The sequence below is a fragment of the Boleophthalmus pectinirostris genome, unplaced genomic scaffold, assembly GCF_026225935.1.
Source record: "Boleophthalmus pectinirostris isolate CB_2022bp ecotype Guang Dong unplaced genomic scaffold, ASM2622593v1 HiC_scaffold_10, whole genome shotgun sequence".
Lineage (NCBI taxonomy): Eukaryota > Metazoa > Chordata > Actinopteri > Gobiiformes > Gobiidae > Boleophthalmus > Boleophthalmus pectinirostris.
The window spans coordinates 27,111,071-27,134,015 of record NW_026570971.1 but is presented as its reverse complement, the minus strand read 5'-3'; the positions used below and the strand labels follow the sequence as shown (position 1 = coordinate 27,134,015).

General features: G+C 37.2%; 1 protein-coding gene across 1 annotated transcript in view; it reads right to left on the bottom strand.

The window, feature by feature from the left end:
- bach2a (BTB and CNC homology 1, basic leucine zipper transcription factor 2a) overlaps positions 1-22,945 on the bottom strand; it is a 73,111-nt gene extending 50,166 nt beyond the window's left edge. Inside the window, exon 1 of the mRNA XM_055160353.1 lies at positions 22,702-22,945. The gene's annotated coding sequence lies outside the window, so the exon portion shown is untranslated. The remainder of the gene's footprint in view (positions 1-22,701) is intronic.

The following is a 22,945-nucleotide window of genomic DNA, read 5'->3' as shown; positions in this document are numbered from 1 at the left end:
GAGGGTTTGTAGCATAAGGTGACAGGTGAACAGTAAAATGTGAGGGTCAGAGTGAAAAAGGAAACTCAACTATGCCGAGAATTGTCCTGGTTTGTGTTACGAGAGTTAGGTAATGTTGTAATGTTCCTTGTGAAGTAATAAAGATTGGTAAAGGTTAAGTCAAAATGTCAGTAGTTTCTAAATTATAGGCAATGACTTCAATCCAAATTGACCTAAATTAAATACACACTGGTTAAACTGATATTACGGTGGCCGGCAAGTGCAAAACACTTTTACATTTCACAACACACATGAACAAGTTTGAAAACAAATTTACATTTCATAAAAAACATTTGCAAATGAGCAAACAAATTTACAAAACACAAAACATTAGCACAAGTGCTGAGACAAATTTACATGTGGCAAAAACACAAAAACAAACCCTGAAACACGTAGACCTTTTTCACAACTGCCGCGATTTAAGGTAAACGTAACTTCCAGTTAATGCTTTTCCGTGGGAAAATATCTGTGGAAATGTCTTGTGTATTCTCATCATCACCAAATCTTCAACCTACAAGGCCCACAAAGGATAAACATTCTTCCATTAATAATTTATCCACATCTATCACGGTAAGAAAGACAAAAACCTAAAGGCGAACAACGACAATGCGATAGTGAACTACTGAGAAAAAATAACATTATGGTTGTTTCCGCTTTTTAGGACATTCTCTTTCCGTCAAGAACTTTCTTGTTAATGTGTTTCAGGGGTTTGTATTAGTGTTTTTGCCACATGTACATTACATTTGTCTCGGCTCTTGTACAAATTTGTTTTCAAGATGTAAATGTGTATTTTAAATGTCATTTTGTTTTCAAACTTGTTAATGTGTGTTGTGAAATGTAAAAGTGTTTTACACTTGCCGGCCACCATATGATACCCTATCTGACTTAATCCTTTTGTTTTATACACAAAAAAAGTAATCTTATATTTTAATGTAGGTAAAACTACTTTAAAATATAACATATGATGCCTATCCAGACAAATAAGGTAAAAAGTATGTTTAAGTATGTAAGTAAATAGTATGTTTAAGGTGCAAGGTGTAAGTTTTCTGGTGGAGGCTTCATCAGATTCTTTTCTACATGGAGCTTTGTCTGGAATGTTTCACAGTGTGGTATTAAAATCTTCATGGAGACCAAACCAGACCAAGTTACAGGTCAGATATGTGGAGAGGAAATCCCAATCAGAGTCAGAATTATGTTTTTTGTAAGTATTTATGAGCTATAAAACCATCTGTAATTGAATAAATGTGAGGTAGAGCTGTTTAATGTCACACTAATGTACACTGTGGAACATTCCAAGCATAGCATCCATAGATACAAGCAGGTGACGTACTCCAAAAGTTACATAGTGTACCTTTAAACTTCCAGCTGATGGGTAGTGCTTAGCTGACCACCAATGACACCAGTATATGAACATACTATTAGGGATGTCATGATATCCAAATCTCACGGTACGATATTATCATGATATGCATCTCACGGTACGATATTTATTACGATATTTTGAAGAAGCTAATATAATCGTAGATATTAAACTTTTTTGCTTTTACCTTGACAAAGTTTTGGTGTGAATTATTATCCACCATAATTGTAAGTATTCAATTAAAAAACATATCTCTTCATGTTGTCTGTGCTGAAATGAATCATGGGATATGTAGTGCCCTATGTTTATAACCCGTTGCTACTAGAAAACCATGCGTTTAAGCAAAGGAACTTGTGATTCGACATATTGTGACAGCCCACGATATTATTGTGAGACTTCTGACGATATGATATTATGATATTTTGGTTATTGTTACATCCCTACATACTGCATATAGTTTATTGTTTTTATTATTTTTATTATTTCAACATTTACACTACACATACACACTATTAGGTATTTATTTCATCTTTTTGTGTATTTAAATCCCTGAAAAAGCTCTACTATTTCATCCTTTCCTCATTCTCTCATTATAATAATACTTATGTAACAAGTGAAAATCATTACACCACCATTACGTTGCTCTTTGATGTCAATTTTCTCTCCTATAACCAAATCAAAACAGCATCACCCGCTCTTCTCTTTCTCTCTCCAATCCATTACACTTCATTTCTTTCTCTCTTTCTCTCCCTCCTTTTTCTCTCTTCCTTCCCCATAACACTTTTCTCTTTCCCTCTCTCCCTCTCCCTCTGCAGAACACATCTTCCTCCTCCTCTTTTTCCTTCATTCTCACTCTCTGTCACTTTCTCTCTTCATTCCTCATAACACATCTTCCCTTTCTCCTTCTCTCTCCCTCCTCTCTTCTCCTTCTCTCTTCCTCTCCCCATAAGACATAATTCCTTTCTTCTTCCTCTCTCTCATTCTCCCTCTCCATCCCCATAACACATCTTCCCTTTCTCCTTCTCTCCCCATCTCTCTCTCTCTTTCCCTCTCTCCCTCCTTACTCTCTTTCTCTCTCCCTCTCCTCTTAAGACATAATTCATTTCTCCTTCCTTTCTTCCATTCTCTCACTCCATCCCCCATAACACATCTTCCCTTTCTCCTTCTCTCCCCATCTCTCTCTCCCCCTCTCTCCCCTCTCTCTCTCTCTCTCCCTCTCCCCATTAGAAATAATTCCTTTCTCCTTCCTCTCTTCCACTTTCTCTCTCCATCCCCGTAACACATCTTCTTTTTATCCTTCTCTCTCTTCTCTCTCTCTCCTTTATTTTTGCTGTCTTCTACTCTCTCTCTCTCCATCCCCCATAACACATCCTCCTTTCTCTTTCTCTCTCTCCCTCCTTCCTCTCCCTCCTCTCTCTTTCTCTCTCCCTCTCCTCATAAGACATAATTCCTTTCTCCTTTCTCTCTCCCATTCTCTCTCTCCATCCTCATAACACATCTTCCTTTTATCCTTCTCTCTCTCCCTCCTTCCTCTCCCTACTCTCTCTCTTTCTCTCTCCCTCTTCCATTAAGACATAATTCCTTTCTTCTTCCTCTCTCCATCCTCATAACACATCTTCCTTTTATCCTTCTCTCTCTCCCTCCTTCCTCTCCCTACTCTCTCTCTTTCTCTCTCCCTCTTCCATTAAGACATAATTCCTTTCTTCTTGCTCTCTCCATCCCCATAACACATCTTCCCTTTTTCCTTCTCTCTCTCTCTCTCTCCTTCATTACTGCTCTCTTCCTCTCTCTCTCTCTCCCTCCTCTTTCTCTTTCTCTCCCTCTCCCCATAAGATATAATCCCTTTCTCCTTCCTCTCTCCCACTCTCTCTCTCCATCCCCATAACGCATCTTCCCTTTCTCCTTCTCTCCCCCGTCTCTCTCTCTCTCTCCCCCTCTCTCCCTCCTCTCTTTCTTTCTCTCTGCCTCTCCCCAAAATACACAATTCCTTTCTCCTCCTTCTTCTCTCTCTCTCTCCATCCTTCATCGATCTCTCTTCCCCACAAGATCTCTTCCCTCTCTCTCCTCTCACTCTCCCCCTCCCCCATCACATCTCTCTCTCGCTCTCTCTCTATCCATAACACATCTTCCCTCGCTCTTTCCCCCCTCGCTCTCGGCTGTGAGTGAGTACAGGTCCGCGGAGACCCACAGGGAGAGCCTCGGTGTCTCTGTGCACTTTTGGATGGTGTTAATTGGACGTGATGAGGCTAATTATGAAAAGGCTTCTCTTCACTGTGAAACACCACCACAGCAATTAACACTCCTCAATAAACACAGCGTCAGTATTAAATAATGATCTGATTTTAAATAATTGTAGCTCGTGACTGTTAATGCCCCCAAAGTGTGGATCAAAATGCAACACAATTAAAAGGGAATTATTTATATATGTAAGAAAAGGGACTTGGTGACTATAAGGCGCACTGTGTCACTTTTTGGTGGAGGGTCCTGCGTGTTTCTATGGTTATGTCAATGCTCTGCCTGGAATGTTCCACAGTATGACATTAAACAGCTCTACCTTACATTTATTCAATTACAGGTGGTTTTACTGCTCAAAAAACAGGCATTTCTCTAGATGAAAATGCAGAGTGAATCCAATTTTTAAAAGGGTTAACAACAACAACGTTTATTTATAATGCAATATAAACACATGCAAATTATTTTAAAATTTTAGATTGGATGAGAGAGGTTTAGGTTTCTTTACAGCTTCCTGGACTAGTCTCCGGGTAAAAGCAATCACAAAAGCCAAGACTGGATCAATATAATCAATAACGTGGCTTTAAAAGTACTTCTTTAGACTGGATTGAGGTAAAGACGCTGTCAATCACAAGAGCTTATTGATGAGTGTAGATCGTGAACACTGTGCCATATTTTAAAGACCTTTTTATTATTGCAGGATAAGGCCAAAGATACTGCCTCTAACCACAAGGTACAGTAAAGTGAGACATATTTACTACATTTGTATTTCTAATGTTATTATTGTTTACTTCTTTTCTTTTAGCCCTGTTAAGTCTTAGGTTTATATTTAATCCTGTTTCAGTCCTGGCATGGTTAAGTCCCAGTTTGTGCAGTAAAATGGTATTTTCCATAGATCTGACAGTGACCTTTAGAGTGGTCTGTAGATAGTTTAATATCATACTGTGGAACATTCCAGATAGCAACATCATGGATATAAACAGATTTTACAAGTGATTTTTACCTGGACCCTGAAGGGCTGACCAGGTTTTGTATTCACCCCGTGTGTCTGTGTGTGTCTGTGTGTCTGTCCACCCATGATAATTCTGCCATTTATGGACTGATTGTCACCAGATTTGGTTCGTGGGTCAAGCCCCCATGCCCGATGCCGCAAAAAAAATATATAAAAAAATAGTTGAGTGATGATCTGAGGCCATTTGAGGTCACACGGGTCAATTGAAAGGTCACACCATTATAAAGGATAGACAAGTTCTGCAATTTCTGAACCATATGCAGGCTAAAATATTCACCCAATCATCACACAAGCTGGCACACACATAACTGGGGTCAACTGGTCAAGGTCACTTGTAGGTCAAGGTAACCAAGGTCAAATATGTGTTTTTGGTCATAACTCTGCGAAGGATAGAGCTGGAGCAACGGGATTGGTCTCAAAATGTCAGAAAAAATTATGATCTATTTATAATTTTATGCATTTGTATAGCAAAATACTAATAGTTTTCAAAATAATCACTAATTATAACAGTTCCTTTCTCTTTCAGTGTATGCCATTAAAATTCTAATTGAAACAATTGCACAACACACTGATCTACAGTCACAGAACTAACATATACGGAACTCATAAAAAATGACATTTTCGTTACACATTAGTAAAAGAACACACAAATGTTCATGGGCACTGTACAGATACACACATTGCATTATAGATATAACGATCATGTAATATGGGCTGGGCTCCTCATAAACTGCTTCTGTGGTGATGAACTGCCCCCACTGATGCCTCATGGGGGACCAGGTTGCTATCACTGATCGCACTTTTTTTAATATTAATAATTGTTTTTTCATGTTTTAGTGCACATGATAAGAACATCCATATCCAACTATAAAAACACAGATAATTAAATAAATGCATGATAATCACATTTAATAAGACTGCGGAGGAACATTTCAGGCAATACAAGAACATCTCCATGGATATGAGCAGGTAACGGACCCTCCATCTGAAAAAGGACCAATATTACTTCTTCTCTCAAACAGAAAACACAACATTTGAATAATTTTAACCCTAGAACTGCCAATTTCAACTGAACAAAAGATAAAGGATAGTTTCTGGGTAGGTATTTAGCTTCAATTCTACTGCTCCATGACATCAGAAGGTGGAATAAAGCATTTTGAGCTTTGGAGATGTAGACAGACTAAAATAGGGGGTAATAAGGGTTACCCAGACATGTGTCATTGAAACAAAACACAACTCCAGGTATGTGTTTGATGAGGTAACAACATTATAACACGGCTTAAAGTTCACAAGAATCCACTGCGTGTAACAGAAGACCTTTAATACAGGTAAATAACAATTCGTCAACCTCTCTCTGTTTAATAAGTCCTCTTGTTCATACCGTCATGCCTGTAAACCATGACTCTCCTCTCTAATGATGCTGCTGCTCACAGACTTAATTGCATCAGATCAAAGCTTCAGTCGTGTCATATGAGCACAACACAGACACACACACACACACACACATAATTGCACAGACCATTCATGTGTCTCGACAAGTGGAACCTCCGCAACATCTCTATCGCCATGGTTACGTCAGCGGAGCAATGAAAAAAACTAACTATAGTTATCTGAAATGGGGCTAATGATTTTTGATGGTCTGTTATTTAAAGGTCCTATATTACGCAAACTTGACTCTTGTGACCTTTAAGCCTTGTTATAATGTTGTATAAAAAGATACCTGGAGTTGCCTTTTGTTTCATCCACACATGTTTGAGTAACCCTTTGATATTAGTCTGTCTACATCTCCAGAACTCAGATTTTTCTGTTCCACCTTGTGATGTCATGAAGAGGTAGTTTTCAAGTAAACAGCTACTTTTACTTTTAGTACAAGGACACAAGTGGTAATTCCAGTGATGAAATTATCCAAATGATACTGGGGAAGGCATATGGAGATTAAAAACACACACTTGTATTACCACGTGACATCACAAGGTGGAACAGAGTTTTTTCTGTTTAGGGAAGAACTCAGCCTAAATATGCAGGGTTTGTGTGTTAAAAGTGTGTGAATGAAACAAAACAAAACTCCAGGTATGTTTGTGGTGAAGAATCAACATTAAAACACAGATCAGAAAATAGAGTAATATGGGCCTTTTAAATATTATTAGAACATATTTATTCTGAATTGAGTTTAATAAGATTATCTCTATTTTTAAGGCAAAATGTACCAATGGTGGCAAAAAGAAAAATAAGGAACATTAATATATTTCTAATACACAGCTTCTAACCAAACAGATAATATGTTTTTCTATTTCAAATGTACTTAAATGTACATTGTGTAACTTTTCTGGTGGAGGGTACACTACTTTCTTGTCACCATAGAGACATTATAGCTTTACCTGTAATAGATTACTCTAATGATACACAGAGTAGTGCATTAAACTTACATATTTCAATGATACTAATGCCAAAAGCCAAAGTTACAAGTCAGATCTATGGAGAGGCAACTAAGAAGAATGTATTATTATTATTATTATTATTATTATTATTATTATTATTATTATTATTATTATTATATTATATTTATTTATTTATTTATATTTATATATTATATAGAGATTTTTTTTTTTTTTACTTACAGCTGATCTTGGAGTTATAGTTATTTTTTTTCCCCTCTGTAAATCTGGCAACCCCATTTCAGCCATCACCTTAAACTTGCCTGTTGCCTGCTTAGTTGAAACTGCACTTTTTCCATATGACTGAATCCACCTGACAAACACACACACACACACACACTCCTAACTGATAATACCTGACCTGCTCACCGGCCTGAGACACACATTTCATAGCTCATTACTTTCTACGCTGGATCACCCACCAACGCTGTCAACACCAAACTAAAATGGAGGTATATCAGCAAGACCACCCTTCCCCCTCCTCCCTCGTATTTGGGTTCACTGGGTTCACACTTGGACCATGGAGACTGCCGTGAATGGATTGGCTGGGACCTCAAGAGACCTGGTCAATAAAAGCCATTGACCAGTGGCTATTATATACAGCTCCTCTATAGCACGGGTTTGGAGGGGTTTCACTTAAGGACGTGATTATGTTGAAGTTCAAATCCATCAATTACTTTGTAGAGGAAAAGAAGATTGGGGCTTGTCTGTATTGTTGTGTGAAGGGTGTGTAATGCATGCTGGGAGGAAGCGAAAAGGCCAAAGAACAAGGAAGAAATCTGTCTTCTTTTTGTCTGGTATTTGAAAGAGAGATTAGAAAATGCAAAAATGTTTTAGTTTTAAGTGATTAGATACAGTCTGTGTTCTCTGTATAATATAATATTCAAATTTTATATTTGATTAAACTGTTTTTGTGTCTGTGTGTGTGTGCACTATGTCACTCTCTAACTGCTTTTGTGGATAGTTTTCATTGAGACATTGTTATTGCTTTGCCTGAAAGTTTCCACATTAGGGCATTGAACTTGACAAGCAGGTGAAGTTGAATCTGTAGAGACCATTTATGTTGAAAGTGCATGTTTTTCAATGTATTACTGAACAATAAAAACACCCATTATGGAATAAATGTATCTACATTTAATGCCATACTGTGGAACATTCAAGTCAAAGCAATAAGATGGATCTGAATGTTCCACAAGCAGCTGGCAGATCTTTTTTTCATCTTTCTCTAAACTATTTCCTCTCATTGCTATGAACTTTCAGTAGTTCTGTAAACTTTAAGTTTACAGTAAGTTAACAGTAAGTGAAATATCAGTAAAGCTGTTCAATCTACTATGAGCATGGCTTACTGCTGTTGTGTCCTTGGGCAAGACCCATCTTGTTTTTAAATTTGTACTTTTCAAATGCTAGTTGTATGTAGAGGGTTGCAGGGGCTGTTGGGAATTCACTGAACTGTTGCCAAATTTCTGTCAGGCTGCCCCAGGCCACGTGTGACTGCAAAGGCACAGCTCATCACAGTATGACAGGGCTGTAAGGAAGGATTCTGACGGTCTAAAACAACATGAGAATACTTATACAATACTTAACACTTACACAATATGGCGTTAAACTTATCTAGTTTGTGTTCCATCAATTCAAAATGTTTTTATAAATCAAAAACACATTGAAAAACATGCATTCTTACAGTGAGTTTCATCTCCACAGATCTGACCTGTAAGCTGCTTGTCTCTGTGGAGATAGAAGCTAAATGCCATCCAGTGGATCATGTAAAGCAATAACATCTCCATGGAGACAAAAGTATCTGTGCCTCTTCATGCCTCAAAGATTGGGTTTCAGAATGATGAAAAATTAGGACTGCTGCCATAGCGATTAACAATGTACAACAAAATGTATCTTCCGGATGTGAAAAACTCCTCAAAATGTTGCATATAACAGGAAGCAGAAGCCCGTCAAGACAAACGTATCTATGCCCCTTTTTACATATCATTGTGTTTCAGAATGATGAAAAATTATGACCGTTGCCACAGCGATTAACAATGTAGAGCATAATGTTATATCTTTTGAATGTATAAAACTCCTCATAATGTTGCATATAGAGTCTGTTTCTTCACCTGTCTGTAGTTTTCAGTGACTGTGTCCATTAGCAGTTAGCATTATCCATGAGGACAGTGCATGAGCTTCCCAGTCCCAGTGGAATGTGCAGATTTAAGCAGTGCCCAAAACAGCTGACCACCCTCTCACCATCTGCCCCTCCCCCGGACCGACCAATCACGCGCGCCGGGCCAGATGGGTTGCCAGATCTCCGGTTTGGTGATGCCATGCCAGATAAGGCCCAAATGCCACCCGCCCGAGCCTGACATTTTTGTTTCGTGCTCAATAGCTGCTTCGGCTAGTGTTCTTCAAAACTAACTGAAGCAAAAATATTCCAAACCATTATTTTTCAGTTCATCTAATTTATTCATCCAATGCCATTCTATTTTTTTCTAGTTTATAAGTTTACTTTAGCATTTTACTAAGCTTAAAACAGCCCTATTATGCAAAATCCAGTGGTCGAGCATGTAACCATTTTATAGTTATTTCCCCTCACCATGTTTGAGTCAACTTTAAACACCGCCACCAGCACACACCCTCTGCTCTGTACTTACTTTGTTCTCCAATTTTATTTTATTAATCTGTGACACACATTCAGAAACATTCATGGTTTACGTGTTTTTTAAAAATCTGCTTCTTGCTCTTGTGACCTACAGCTATCCATCATCACTTTTTTGTGGGCATTGGGCAACGCTGTGTTCTAAAGTGAAAATCAGCAGACTTGTTTTGTTTATTTAGTTGTTTTAGATGAATATTATGATTTAAAATGTACAAAATGTAACATAACAATCCATGGATTATCGCTATGTAGCAGACACAAGCACGATATGTGTTCTTTAAAAATTAAAATCTAAATCATGGCTGTGACACTAAAAGTCTTTATTAAACCACTACTTGTGCAAAGTGAATATGAAACACGGTCATTTTATGGTAATCATCAAAACAGTGAAAATGTCTGAGTTTTCTTCCTCTAAACAAAGAACAAAACTGTAGCACTGTAACAAAATAATTTAGTAAAATATATTTAAAAAATACTCTTGGTGATATATATCGATACAGCAGTCCACAATATCGATACTGTATCATCACATTAAACGACAATATTTTTGCACACCCCTAGTGACAGGAGGGAGTCATACCCAGCAACACACTGAACTGGCAGTAACTCACAATGTGAATAATAGAAACGTAAGAATTTCACTCTATTTTGGAAACAATGTCAATAATAATGAATAATAACTTTTTAACTTTTAACAGTTTCTCACAGTAATTGTAACCCTGCGGTTGTATATTGTGCCATAACAATTCTGTAAAGGCTGGAAGCTCGATTTCCCGTAATTGTAGAAGCACTTGTCATTCTCAGCACAAAGTCATGGGTCTTTTCCACATTGTAAACTCAATCCTTTTCCACATTCTCATTAGTGATTCCCCTTGTGTTTCTGTCCTCACCAGTGCAGTCCAAATCCGTTTCAAACCATAAAAACTGGAGCCAGCAGCTGAGTCTTTTCTCTTTCATGTGGGGAACGCCAACTCTCGCGCCTGGATTAGAAGATGGTCGGGAGCCATGACAAATTAGCCACTGTTCATTGTTGCAAGGTACGAACAGATGGAGTCATAAAATATTGAATGGGCATCACCAAAACGTTGGATGAAGATATTTTCAAACTGGGATCCGACGCTATGAGGATTAGACCTGTCACAATAACAGATTCTCAAGTGTGATATACAGTATTGCTGAAAAAATATAGATGATAATATTGATGATAATTAAAGCAACTGAAGCGAAATCTGAAACGTAAAATACAGTTAAAAGGCCCATAGTTTGCTATTTTTTCATCTACCTTATAATGTTGTTTCCTCATCAAAAACGTACCTGGAAGTGCTCCACTGTGTTTTTAAACTCCATACACCTTCACTAGAATCATTTCAGCTCTGGAATTGCCAATCTCTACTGAACTAAAGATAAAAAGTGGCTGTTAATTTGAAAACTACCACTTCGTAACATCACAACTATTACTCAAACATGTGTGAATGAAACAAAGCACAACTCCAGGTTTGTTTTTGAGGAGGTAACATTTTAACATGACTTGAAGCTCACAAGAATCAACTTTATGTAATACAGGACTTCTAATTGGATGATAAGTCAATTATTATTAGTAATTATTGTGACAGGCCTAATAAAAATCTAGTTCACAAATGAGGTCGCAGCTTGGATAGCCATGATACAGGCTTGTCTTGTCCATATGTGGTGGGAAGGAGGAGGAGGAGGAGGAGGAGGAGGGGGAGGAGGAGAAAGAAGGAGGGGGAGTAATTGGGAATATTCAGTGAAAAGTTTTTGTTCATGTCTTATCCCTTGTGGATGTAAAAGTCCCTAACCTCTCATTCACTATGTAGGGTCGCACTATATTTGACTACATGACCTCAATATTGAACATTAATACAATACAGAACAGAACGGAACAGCTGCTTCACGAGAACAAGTGACCTCCAAAAGTTGGCTGTACTTTATTGGTGAACAAAGAAAATTAGATTGATAAAAATATGCAAAAAGGTACAAGAGAAAGCTCAAAAAAAATGTTGACATGTATATAAGACCACTGTTAGTAACGAGTAAGTGGGTCCAACATTACACTGAATTGATTCTTGTGAGATTTAAGCCATTTTAGAATGTTACCTACTCAAAAACGTTGAAAATGTTACCTGGAGTTGTATTTTGTTTCATTCACACGTATTTGAGTAACGCTTTTTTTGTCCAAATGATTCTACTGAAGGTGTATGAAGTTTAAAAACACAGTGGAGCACTTTCTGTATTACCACATGACATCATAAGGTGGAGTTTTTTTCTGTTTGAGAGAAGAACTCAATCTAAATATGCAGGATTTGTGTGTTAAACGTGAACACAACTCACACAAAACACAAATGTATGACTATTACTTACAACGATATTTAAAATGTATCCATCTTTAATATTTATTTTATTTCAGCAAAAACACAAATGAGTATCTGTTACGCATCTCATATCCCACAACCTTTAAGGCAAGTACAGACGATCAACTTGAAGTGAAACGCATAAATTATCTTGTTACTCTAGCAACGCCACCTCACAGCTCCGCCCCCTCAGATCTATCTTTGAATTGGCATTATTCCCAAATATGCATCTCTAAATGAAGCTATACTACAACAGACAGATGCACTAATGAGGATTCGCCAATGTGCTGTTTTGTTTACAAAGAAAGAGCACCCAAATGGCTATAGTGTATGTTTTTTGTATTCATATTTTGACTTTTACTACAGAATCGCATTGTAAAAAAATGTCTTGCTTTAATCCAGTGAGAGAAGTAGACAGAGCGTTTATACAGTTGGCACGTGCTATAAAGTCAGCAAAATGCTACAGCAGAGAAAGCACAGGTGTGAAGATGTTGGCGTTTTTGACAGAGTGGAGTAGAGCGAGAGATGCAATTAAAACTCTCTTGTTCTCTTTTTTTTTTCTTTTTTTCTTTTTTTTTTTTGCTATCCATTCATTTTGTATTCAAAATTTTATATTGTACTTTATTGTAATGTATATTTTTTGTCTTGTCCCTTACCTGCAAAGAAAACTATTTAAAACTAACTAATATATATATATATATATATATATATATATATATATATATATATATATATATATATATATATATATATATATGTATCCATCACCTAGGCAACAGGGTAAATGTAAAGTATAGCACAATGACACAAAGTATTTCAAAGTGTTTACAGAATAAGAAAGAATACGGCGAAGTTATGACTTTGCCTGGAATGTTCCAAAATATACCTTAAACTAAAGTGTTTCCATGGAGACAAGCGGTAACGACATCAAGCCAAGTTACAGGCAAGATCTGTGGAGAGACGACCCTGCTAATAGTAAGAATGCATGTTTTTCCAAGTTTTTTGTTTTTTATTTGTGTAATTATTTATTTATTTATTTTATTTATTTATTTTTTGACACAGTGGAGTAGAATGAGAGATGTAATTAAAACTCTCTTCTCCTCTTTTTTTTTTTTTTTTACTGTCCATTCATTTTGAATTCTATATTTTTACATGTACTTTGTGTTGTAATGTATATTTTTTGTCTTGTGTCTTGTCTGCAAAGAAAACAAAAATTTTAATTGAATTTAAATGTACAGTATAGCACAATAACTCAAAGTATTTCAAAGTGCTTTCTAGAATAAGAAAGAATACAGAGAAGTTATGTATGACTTTGCCTGGAATGTTCCAACGTACAGCTCAAACTAATGTATTTCCATGGAGACAAGAGGTAACGCGATAACGCCATCAAGCCAAGTTACAGGTAGGATCTGTGGAGAGACGACCCTGCTAAAAGTAAGAATGCATGTCAGATGAAGAACAAGAGGTAGAGCACTTCACTGGGTCATAAAAGAGTAAAAAATAGCAATACGGGTGCTCTACGAGGGTTAAAACAGTAGTCTTTAAACAGAAAGTTACCGTTAGTGGAAAATGTAAAAAGTGGGCAAGGTACAAACCCGAGGCACTCCGACTGAATATATTAAAAGTTCTTTATTTCATGAAGGGATGCCAATGCGTTTCGACCAGCAAGATAGTCTTCGTCAGGCCAAAGTGGCTAAGAATGCATGTTTTTCCAAATATTTTGATTTTTATTTATGTATGTTTTTCTTTTTTTATGCCATACTGTGAATTAATTCCTGGCAAAGCAATAAGATCTCCATGGAGACAAGCAGGTTACACAGTGCTCCTTTAAATAATTATGCCTTGTTAATATTTTCATTCCTGTTTTGATTTTGATTGAAAGCAAAATCACCTTACTAACTATTGCAACCTGCCGTTTATTGCATTGTCTTGTGTGAATTTCTCCATCATTTATATACAAATATTGTTTCTATTTGAATTCATATTTCTGTAGTCACTGCATGCACCCATATTCATCTCTATGTACATTATTTAAAGTAATAGCAATTTCCACTTCAAAGTCTATGTTATTTCTTACATTACTGCATTTTTTAAGTGATCTTCTCCGTCTCCTCACGCTGGGTGGGAGTGAAGGAGGCGGAGTTTAGGACCCCTTGTTCACACTGAAACGCACACCCATCCTCCACCACCACAGACTGCTGAGGCAAACCCGATATAAATAGATGAGTGGAGAACGCAACAAAGAAAATATTCAAACAGATATGTAGTATTGGTAGTATATGCCACAGGAATAAATGATTAATAGAGTGGAGATTTAAATGACTACAATTAGCAAATCACTAATGCTATAAAAATACGTTATGGTCTCTCATAAGTATATATAGCTATACTAGCAATAACAATTTAACAGAGATGTCATAATGTAAGTCCTCATTGTTGTCTGAGTAAACTTTGCACTGAAATCCATCATTTAGAAACTTGCTTTAAAATCCAGACAATGAAAAATATATTAAAATTGCAATTAGGCCTTGAAGGGTTAAAGGTGCATTGTGTGACTTTTCTAGTGGAGGGTCCATCAAATGCTCCTTTCTATCTTCATGGAGACCAAATTTGACAATATTATACAGATCTGTGGGGAGGTGACCTGCTCGCAGTCAGAATGCTTGTTTTTGTAGGTATTTTTGAGCAATAAAACCACCTGCAATTTAATAAATGTAAGGCAGAGTTAATTCAATCGAAGCGGAGCAACAGCATATCCATAGAAACAAGCAGGTGACTGACTTTTGACCAGAAAAGTTACACAATGCATCTTTAAATAATTGCAGCTGTAGCTATTTGCTAATTGTGACCATTCAAACTGGAATTTTAATGTATATATTGCAGTCCAAGTTAGTCCCTGAGCTCAGTTCACTTCTCAAGTCAAGTGACAAGTCTGAATCTAGGACCTGAGTGTGAACCTGTGAACTAAAAGGCGCGAGTATGATGAATACTTGTCAGAGCACTGATAGTATTTTAAAATATTGTTCAATCTTATATGTGAACTACTAAAAGAGGATAGGCCAAGTAGAGGTAATATAGTGAAAAATTAATAACACTTTTCTTGAAACTAGATAGCAATCCACATAGGCTAAGGGGTAATTAAAGCAGAGTAAATTTTTTCATTTGATACTTTTACTTTTCTTGAGTAATCTTTTGCCCCTGTATCTCTACTTTTACTTAATTAAGTAACAAAATTAAGTACTTGAGTGGGGAAAATTGTGTGTGTTTGAGCAGACAGCTGTGTTAAATAGAGGAAAAGTGAATAACAATATGACCAAAAATAGCATATAGTCACAGAAATTTGATCATTATTATATTTTGATCACCATATCAAACAGCACCAATACCAAGTTTATCAAACAAATATAATATGATATTGTTATGATTTGGTCAAAAGTCGTAACTGTCATCACCCGCGCACATTCACTTTCTTTGATAACAGAAAAGCTGCCACATAAACCATGTATTAAAAATAAAAACATCCCACAATGCAATTTGCTTTTGACATTACTTTTTAGCTTATGCTTTTGGGGACTGTTTGATGTTACGAGGCGTCCTGCTGTGAAAGAGCCCACTTCCAAACAAGAGCTGCCCGACTTTGTTTAACAGAAGGAAACCTGCGCCCCTAGTGGTGACAAGAGGGAATGCAGTAAGCATTATTTAGCTAGTATGAAAGGACTGTGTAATTTTATTGGATACTTTAAGTAATATTTGATCAACTGTTTCTAACAGAAATTTGTTTTCATGTTGGAGAATATTATGATGGTTTATATATTCTTGCCTTTTATTTTATGGCAGATATTTTAGGCTATTTTAAAGCTGCACTGTGTAACTTGCTGGGGATATAAGCCGATTGTCTCCGCTTGTTATTTTTTGTCTGAAATGTTCCACAGTATGAGTAATCGCCATAGAGAGACGTAGTTGACTCCACTGGGACAAGTTACAACTCAGACATGTGGAGTGTACTGAAATAATGCCAGATAGATAATGTCATATTATGGAACATTCAGGACAAAGCAGTCACATCTCTATGGAGACCCCGTGGGGAGTGTAGTTCAATATACTGTATCTTTGTTACTTGAGTGTGTACATAGTGTGTAGTGTATGTATAACATTCAAACATATTGTCTAATGAATATAGATTTTTAAGTTGGTAAAAATAAAAGAATTATATTGTAGACAAATATATAACTCAGAATTTGACCTCTTCCCATAATGCACGGGGTCAGTATGGTCTGTCTGCTTTAGACAATAATCCTGCTTTAAGTAGCAACAGCTCAGATAAAAGGCTGCTTTCCATGCTTAAGCTTTAAACAAAAAATATACAACTAATATTAAATTCTTTATACATATACATGTATCATCATATATTTGATGAGCTATTGTCACTTTAACGCAATCAGATTTAATGAGACAAATAAGGCATTGTACTTTTTAATTCTCATAGGGTTGAACTATATGCACTACATTTCAGACAGTTTTTGCATGTGTTTAAAGGGTCCGTATTACAAAATTTTCTGATCCATTGTTATGTTGTTTCATCATCAAAACCATACCTGGAGTTGGGTTTTCTTTCATTCACACATGTTTAACACACAAACCCTGCATTTTTAGGCATTTTAACACTCTGTTCCACCTTGTGATGTTGTCATGTGGTAATACAGAAAGTGCTGTGTTTTTAAACTCCATACACTGTCACTAGAAACATTTGGATCATTTCAGAGTTGGAGTTACTGTCTCTACTGAACTAAAGGTAAAAGGTAGCTGTTAACTTGAAAACTACCTCTTCGTGACATCACAAGGTGAAACTGAACATTTTGAAGATGGAGATGTACACAGACTAACAACAGAGGTTTACTCAAACATGTGTGAATGAAACAAAACACAGCCCCGGGTATGTTTTTGATGAAGTAACAACATTCTAACATATCTTAAAGCTCACAAGAGTCAACTTTGCATAATATAGGACCTTTTACAATATGTAAAATAGCATAGTGGGATGGCCTATTCACACAGTTCACTTCACGTATGGAGATAATTGAGTTGTCTTGATTAGAATAACACGGCGTAATCAGGAGACTTAGAAATAAAGCTGTGTTTCTATCATTTAATTAGTGAATCTTTTATGAAAGCCAGCCTCCACATTTTAGCTATGCACATATCTGTTGTCAGCACTACAGACAGAATGGTACAACAGAGGCACGCTGGGCTCCCTGCTGCTTTGCTCATTCTTGTTTTTTGTCCTGTAGCCTCCAGCATGCTCATCTCTGCACTCGGAAATAACTCACTCTTCAAAACAAGACTTATCCAATAGTGGAAAGGGAAAGTGATTTAAAGCCACCAGCGGGGATTTCAATATGATTCGGTTAAAGCTTCACTGCGTTACTTTTCTGGTAGAGGGTACGCCACCTGCTTGTTTCCAGCGTGTTCGTTTCTGCACTTGGAAATATCTCACTCTTCAAAACAACACTTATCCAATAGTGAAAAAGGAAAGTGATGTCAGCAGGGATTTCAATATTTTTTTTTTTTCAGTTAAAGCTTCACTGTGTAACTTTTCTGGTAAAGAGTATGCCACTTGCTTGTTTCCATGGAGATAATATTGACTTTCATGTGTCGTACTATGGCATTAAACTTGTATATCATCATGGAAGCACAAGCATTTGGGCATTTAGGTCAGGTTGTGAGAGAGAATGCATGCATTGTAAAGTAATACATTTTACATAAGATACTTTTAATGCCACACTGTGTTGCTTTCTAGGCAAACCAATAACATCTCCATGGAGACAATCAGGGGGTGTAACCAGCACACGAAAAGTTACACAGTACACCTTTATTCAGTAATTGTAATTGTTCAGGCCATAATATAATTGCAAGAAATATAAAATAATAATAATTGCACACACTTTTAGAGGCAAAAGTCATTTTCATTTTCATTCAATCTAGACTAAAAACGGAAACTTAAATTTAAAATGCTAAATTAACTTTTTCAGCCAGGATGTTTGATTTTATAGCAGAGGAATGGCGATCTATTAGACCATTTCTCGACACTTTTCTCCCAGTGATCCCCCACATCCTTCTACTACCTGATAAAAAATATAAGACAAAAGCGTTTTATATTTTTTTCTGGTTAATAAAGATGTTAAAACAGCAATTGTTATAAAATACATTACAAAGATGCAATTAATATGCTATCCCTTCATTAAAATGTTGAGAATTTACTTTTCTAAGAACCCCTGGGGATCCCCTGAGAATCCTCCAGTTGGAAATGACTGTATTAGATGATTATGCAAAAAAAAAGAAAGAAAAGTAAATGACAGATTTCACATTTGTTTAGTCATGGTTTCAGTAATTCTGAATAACAAGTATCACATAGCACAAAAATTTGATATCATGACCTCTTTAAACACCACTATTCCTACATTCTATAGGATTTAACATGTTTTCTCCCCCTATACATCCCACACATTGCAGTCATCTCTGTCTTGAATGGCTTCACAGTGGCTGCGCAGGGAGCATAAAGGAGACTGGCTTCAGACGTGAAAATGAACACACACATGCACATTTGCCCATCCCCCTACGCACTGTCTGCACTAGAGGATTATAACAAGCTGAAGAGGTGCTCACCAAGTCATCCAAAGCAACAAACAAAACAACATCGAATAATACTGAGCATACTTTTGAGCAGGACAATGAACAGGACAGGATTTCTGACATTATTCATTATGGACTTGGACCAGATGGCAAAGAAAGTATTATATCATGGCATTGTCTTTTGTTGATCAGTAAGGGTTGTTACAGTGTCTTGAATGTGCTGAGATGTCCCTCTTACACGTGGGGGGTAGAAGCAGCTTTCCTGTGTCAGTTATAAAGAGCACTGGGAATACTGAAAGGGCTGTAAAGATTTTAATCAAGTCATTTCAAATCATTAATGAAAAAAAAAAAGTATATACCAACCAAAAAATCTCCATGGTGTAATTATTTTGCTTTAGCTTTCTGAACCCTGTAGCCTAAGTTAGTTTACATTTCATAGTTTTCAAAGAGTCTAGTAAGACATTGTCCTTTATCTTGCATTTTAAATACAGATTTTAAACTAAAACTATAAAAATGTATTTAGGTGTAAATGCATATTATATTATTATGCGATAGAGCCAAAAGTGATCACTAAAAATAAGAGCTTTAAGCAATGTTATAATGTTGTTATCTCCTCAAAAACACACCTGGAGCTATGTTTGAGTAACTCTTTACTATTAGTCTGTCTACATCATGAAAGCTCAAAATGCTCAGTTCCACCTTGTGATGTCATGAAGAACAGATGCATTTTTGTTTATTAAAGACTGGAAGTTCCAGGGCTGAAATTATCCAAATTATTCTAATGAAGGTGTATGGAGTTTAAAAACACAGGGGAGCACTTGCTGTATCCCTGTATGACATCACAAGCTGGAACACAGTGTTTTCTATTTGCAGAAAGAACACAGCCTAATAAATATGCAGGGTTTGTGTGTTAAACATGTGCGAATGAAAAAAAAAAAAAAACTAACACAGCTCCAGGTATGTTTGTGATGAGGAAACATTATAACATAGATCAGAAAATGGCGTAATATGGGCCCTTTAAACGTGTAAACAACCATACACCAAAATGACATAGAGATATCCTGTAGTTTTATATTGAATAACAGTGAAAACATGACTGGGCTAATCTCCGGGTCAGGCTTTTCTCTGCAGTGGAACCAATCACTGCACAAGAGGCTACTGATGTTAAGAGCACATTATGGGTTATAATGTGGAGACAACAATACAGCGCTTGAAGACAGATCAATCAGCTTTTTCCAGCTGCTTTGCTTTGCGCACCTTTAATATCAAGAGAAGAGGAGGCAATTTACATCATACAGACGTGTCAGCAACTATGTACATAAAACAATGCAAGACTAAGCAAATAGAATACGCAGTGTAACAGAAGCATAAAGGTGCACTGCGCAGCTTTTCTGGTAGAGGGTCCGCTACCTGCTTGTCTCCATGGAGATGTTATTGCTTTTTCTAGAATGTTCCACAGTATTTATAGGCATAGATTGTGCGTAAGGGAGATGAGCTGTTTGCAGCACTATTCTACATAAAAATTCTGTGCATGTCACTATAAATCTGTCCATGTTCGTGTAAGAACAGACATTTTAAGTTCTTATTTTAAACTGAACAATGCATGGCTCTAATGTATTCTCAACTGGAACTTAGGTCTTTCGAAAATGAGTTTAAACTTGCACTACTGACTTCATATATCACCGTTAATACACTGAAACCTAGATGCAAAACGCAGCTTGACTGTATTGCAATGTCAGAACAATCTTTGCCCATCAAATGATAAGATTTGTGATAAAGTCAAATATATTCGTATATTAAGTACAGACATTTTAACTTCTCATTTTAAAGGTGCATTGTGGAACTTTTCTCCACCCTCTTTTCTCTATGGAGATGTTATTGCTTTGTCTGTAATGTTCCACAGTATGCGATGAATCCTTTTTATCATCATGGAGACCAAACCAGGACAAGTAACTGGTCAGATCTGTGGAAAGGCGACCCCGCTCACAGTCAGAATGCCTGTTTTTGTAGGTATTTTTAAGCAATGAAACCACTTGTAGTTGAATACATGTAAGGCAGAGCTGTTTAACGTCATATTGTGGAATATTCAAAGCCGAGCAATGACATATCCAGAGAAACAAGAACATGATGGACCCCCAACCGAAAAGTTACATAGTGCATCTTTAAACTGAACAATACATGACTAAAGAAGTAAGATGTACTTAACCGGAACCTGGCTATTTCAGAAATATATTTGAACTTGCCCTATGAATAGACCAAAAACCTCCACGCACAAAGCAGCTTGACTGTGCTGTGATGCCCGGACCAGTCTTTCTTTGCCCTCTACGATGACTCACCACAATAGCGAGACATAACCCAATAAACCTGCTTATTCTCAGCACGGTCGATCCCGATGTTCTCTTACACTTACATCATTCCTTCACTTTATTCCTCCCCCCACTGCCACAGCAAAGCAATACGCAAACAAAAGAACGTATAGAATTAATGCTATAGGTTATGAATCATTTTAACAAATCAAATTGTCTTACTATGGCCCCATCCAGTGGCGTTACGGAGTATGACAATGCAAAAAACATCCAACTGTGAACGCACATTTTCTTTGTTTTCAATGGGTTTCATAACATGGCATGGCAAACCGTAGCAAAATGAGGATATCCTAGAAATGTCAAATATGCAAAATTAGTAGGAAATCTATAGGAATGTGGTTGTATTACGCATTTATGACGATGCACTTGACTTTGATTGACTCGTCCATTGAGTGATGCTTTTTACTATTCCTGGCTTGAACTTTGCGCTATTCCCTCAGTACCATCTCGCCTCTCAGCATTTCTTTGCACTAGAAGATAAGTGTCTGCCGCAGAGAAGCCTAGTCCGGTAAATATTTTATCGGCTACAGTCACCTCCTATCTGCTCCATTCAAGCCAACAGTGTGTACACCGTGAGGGAGAGTGGAAGACATGGACTTGCTCAGACACTGGAGTGCTACCCCCTTCACGAGTATTGCTGCTGCGACTGCAAAAAGCCACGGTGCAGGCTACGGCTGCTTTGCGAAAGAATGGTTGGAATAGCGTGTATCGTTTATATATAATAAAACTGACCCCAAAAATATGAGTTAAATGTTAAAATTTCAATCACAATGCATCATGTAATCCAGGTGGTTTGATTGGTACAGTCACGTTTTATCGCGCGTCAGAATTACTACAGCTAATTACTTGCGTAAAAATGCCCAAATTGGTTAAATTGGCGAAATAATAACGCAAGAATAGAATAATAGAAGCTTTATATGCGATGGGGTGTTTACGGAACCGAGTGTTCAGCAGCGGAGGGCGGGAATAAGGTGGGAGGTTGGCTCCTTTGTCCCTCCACAGCCCCTCACTCCTACGGCATGACAAGCAGAGAAAGCCCCGTACAGCTCAATGAAGAAACCGATCCAATACGCTTTAGGCATGCATGCCAATATATGGAATCATTACGTGCTAAATATGCAAAATTACAAGACAAAATAAAGTTGTTTACAGAGGGAGGATTGTTGTAAAGTGGGGGAAGGCACAACAAACACGGCATTTGGATACGGTGCGTTGTTGTTGTTATTCCAGCGCGCTATTCACTCCCCTGGTAATTTTATTGTGAAAAGTTAAGATATGAAAGAAACACTGCTTAAAATGACTTTGTTAGCAGTGAACTTGGACAAGGTGTTCACAAAGCATCGGGACATGTGTTTAAAGCGCACGTTTAACGCAAAATAGACAGAGCATCTCCACGTTTCCATGCGAACAGGCTACAGTCAAAACCACAACGCGTTAGAGGAAATATCTCAAAATCTTCCCGGGAGAGTTAACGAGAACACTAGTACACAAACAACAGAGTAGTAAGCCAAACACTGCAGACAGATTAAGCAAATCCCCGGCTGATTGACGGGTGTATTCAAGCGTAGTAAAGCCCAAATGGTTGCTTATTATCTCAGCGAAAGCACTTACCCGATTTCCTTCACGTCCGCGTTCGCTTGTTTCAGCAAAAACAGTGGGTCCACATCGCGGTGCGTTCCCCCCTCTCCAACACGGCAGCCCCTTAAACGTAAAGAGAACTCAATAGTAGCGATCGCTCGTGGACATATGGGTCGTCGTCGCGCGCTGTTGGCTGGTGTAGTAGTAGTAGTAGTGGTAGTAGTAGTAGTACACGGGACCTCTTGAGTGGATAAGCTATGCGTGTGTCAGGAGGATG